Raw genomic sequence first — 4,046 nt, forward strand, 5'->3', positions numbered from 1 at the left:
AAAGCCACAGTAAATTAGAGTTCACACCCAGAAGCAAGGAAGTAAGTGCGAGGAAGCACTCCACCCAAATAATCAAACAGTTGCCTAGGGCTACTCCTACATAAACAAGACCGTGAAATTAGAATTGTTTTTGTGAGTATGGGGGTATGCATAAGGGTTTTGTTAATCATTTTAACGATTTTCTACATATTGCAACATTGACAGGGAGTACTTGATTCACTTTTCACTGGAATAAATTAGCAATACCAGAGTCAAAAATGGTATTATTTTATAGCTTAATGATAAAATATCCCAGGCACTTTCCTCATCATCAAAAATTATACACATCCCAGAAGCACCATTTGCAAGGCAAGAGCCATCTCTGGACCAACCCATCACAATACATGTACCACAACTGACTTGGATCTGCTACATTTAGAGTCACCAATTAATCAAACAAGCACTTCTTTGTGAGCAAACAGAGAAAACTAACTCATATAGATAGGTGTAATGGTGTGGACTCACGTCGCAAGTCATCTCAGTTTGCAGATTTACACTGTGGTAACTGTCAGTGTCCAGCCAAAAACCTGCAATTTTGGGTTACAATAGCCTTCAGTAGTAGCCTAAGCTAATAGAAGACTCCCAGCCATGGCCAAGAAGAATACCACTTCTGAACAATGTGAGCAGAGCACATCCTGGTGACTTCAGCTGAGCTGTCTACTCAACCCACATTGTCCTGTACACCACTGCATCACAACAGGGAATGTGCAGATTGGGCAGAAAACTGAGCCCAGGTCTCTAAAGCCATGACTCAGAAGTGCTAGCCACTGCATAATCCTATATATCTATATATATCTGCGGTGGGCTGGCGCCCTGCCTGCGGTTTGTTTCCTGCTTTGCGCCCTGTGTTGGCTGGGATTGGCTCCAGCAGACCCCGTAACCCTGTAGTTAAGATATAGCGGATTGGATAATGGATGGATGGATGGATCTAAATATGTATAAAAATCCAACATCTGTCTGTCTGTTTCTATGTCTGTTTGCTTTCATGAGAGAACTACTTGGCAGATTTAGATTGGGTTCATTTCTATAATTTGCTTGAACATTCTGGTTGATTTTTACGACTTCTCTCATCGCGCTACGTATCATAGATCGCTTGTGGTACCGATTTGTTTGCGCCGGGGGGGGGGGGGGGGGGGGCGGGGGGGGGGGGGGGGGGGGGGGGGGGGGGGGGGGGTGCAGCACAATCCTCACTCACACGCCACCCTCCGTTCGAGTTGGTTTACCTCTTGCCATGTGTTGGAGTGCACCTTGCATACACTTAGCTAATGATATCTGCTTGTTCAACAGACAGTATCATCTATAGATTGTTAAGGAGTAACGTTTTACATTTTTGAGAGAGAGAGATCAGAGCTATGTGTGTTTTAGAGGGTAGCTGCTGATTGGCAGAGATATCACGGCCACGTGCTTTACTCCCCACGCGGGGGACGCTCTCCTATTAGAGCTGAAAACAATCAGATACAGTACCAGCATTTGATGTTGGAGCATACCTACCTTCTGTTTGGCCAGAATTACGTTTTTATTTTTGTAATTGATTTTTAAAGTTTGTCCTGTTTCACTACTATGTTGGTGGAGCAGCAGGGGACAGCTAGTATAAATATAATGTGCTATCTAATTTGTTCTGCTGTTATGCTTCCTTCTGTTTTATTATGCATTATATAATTGATTTTTATGATTTTAATTTTTTTTGGAAATTGATCTTTAATGCAGGGTCAGACATTGTACAGTGCCTCTGGAGCAACTTTCAGGTTAAGGGCTTTGCTCAAGTACTCCAACAGTGTAGGATCCCTTCTGGCAGTAATGGGATTTGAATCGGTAACCTTGTATTGAGCCTTACAACCCTGTGCATGCAAGTAAGAATTTCTCTGTACTCTGTACATCTTATAATAATAACCCTATGAAACTATATTGTATTTTCCTGTAATATTTTAAGATAACTGTCTATTAATTCTAGAGTCTGTGAAATATCATACATAATACCTTTTGGATGTTGTATCCCTTTGTTTATATTTATCCATCCATCCATCCACCCATCTATTGTATGACCTTTTAATCCAGTTCAGGGTCTTAGGGAGACTGGAGCCTGGCTTGGTGTTCTTGATCTTGGAGCAGAAGCTTCAACCCATTGTAGCAAATGTTCATACACATGCCCACCCTTAGTCATACTAGGCAAATTTGTAGTCTCTAGGTGACCTGACCCACACATCTTTGGCAAGTGTTAGAATATGAAGGAAAAGTCCCATGCAGACTGTGTAAATATCTATACTGGTATTTAGTTCTAGTCATACAGGGCTGTTGAGCAGGAGTTTTGGACATTATACCATGCTGTACATTTATTTTCTGTTATAAATATTCTTTTTTTTTTGTTATTTTAGAAGAATTCATGCACATAACAATTTGAAAGAAACAAAAAAGCAAAGTCAGAATATAATTACTGATTTACTGAAATACTAATTTCCCATGCTTTGCCCCATGCATTAATGGGCTCAGAAGATAAATGAGTTAAAGTTCAGCATCACATACCTTGCATTGCCTTCTATTATAGTGGTAGTCATATTTATAGTCACATGTACAGAATGCAATGAAATTCTTACTTGTATGTCTGACTGGGCAAAATGTGACCAGTCCCTCGCATGATGATAAAAAAGAATGTACTAAAGAAGACAACTTTATTTAATAGAAAAGACAACTCAGCTTGCCTGAGGTACTCCTTTTCCCCTGTGTAATTATTACTAAATGTTTTGTGTTTGAAATGACCCTGTGCTGAACTGGTGGCCATGCTGCTTCCTATCTGGATTAAGGTGGCATGAGGATGTTATGTGTATATATGTAGTAAAATATACATATGCTGAGAATTATTAGGAACACTATACTAATACTTGATCATGCCCCCCTTTTGCTGTCAAAACAGCCTCAATTTACATGGCATGGATTCCACAACATGTTGGAAACATTTCTTTGAGATTCTGGTTCATGCTGACATGAATGCATCATGCAGTTTTTAGATTTGTCAGCTGAACATTCATCCTGCAAATCTCCCATTGTACTGCATCCCAAAGGTGTACTACTGGTTTCAGATGCCGTGACTAGAGATTCCACTGAAGAACACTGAACTCATTGTCATGTCCATAAAATGAGTTTCAGTCGACTTTTACATTTTGACACGGTGCATTATCATGCTGGAAGTAGCCATTAGAGGATGAGTAAATTGTGGTCATGAATGGATACACATGGTCAGCAACAATACTCAAATGCTCAAAAAGCAGGGTGCATGGATTCATACTGTTGGTGCCAAATTCGAACTCTAACATCTGTGTGCTTCCACAGAAACTGAGATTCATCAGACCAGGCTACGTTTTTCCAGTCTTCAGCTGTCCAGTTTTGATGAGCCTGTGCTCACTGCAACCTCATGTTGCTGTTCTTGGCTGACAGGAGTGAAACTCGACATTGTCTTCTGCTGTTGTAGCCAAGGAATGATAGAGTTGTAAACTTAATGGAAGCTTACTGACAATTAAACAAAACTATTCTGCATGCAGAGAATACTTTAACATTACCAGGCAAAGTAAATCCTTTTTTACATCCACTACTGGAATTAGCTGCCACCATTTCAGTTCACTTCCCATTCGCAATGAAATGACTGTTACAAAAAACAACTGTTTCCTGTGCTGACCAGTATTTAATTTCATCTCCCGTGATTTAAAACTATGATGTCCTCTTCAAGCTTCAAGCCCTCCAACTGAAAAAAAGCTTTAAGTCCTGAAAAGTTTTTCTAGCCTTCAGCTCTCCAGTTTTGGTGAACCTCTGCTCACTTCAGCCTCAGCTTTCTGTTCTTGGCTGACAAGTGTGAAACCTGATGTGGTCTTCTGCTGCTGTAGCTTATCTGTCTCAAGGTCTGAAGTGTTGTTCCTTCTGAGATATATTTCTGTATACCACAGTTGTGCAGAGTGGTTATTTGAGTTTTGTCAGCTCGAATCAGTCTTGCTATTCTCCTCTAACCTCTCTCATCAACC

This window comes from Erpetoichthys calabaricus, chromosome 4 (genome assembly GCF_900747795.2).
Source record: "Erpetoichthys calabaricus chromosome 4, fErpCal1.3, whole genome shotgun sequence".
NCBI lineage: Eukaryota > Metazoa > Chordata > Cladistia > Polypteriformes > Polypteridae > Erpetoichthys > Erpetoichthys calabaricus.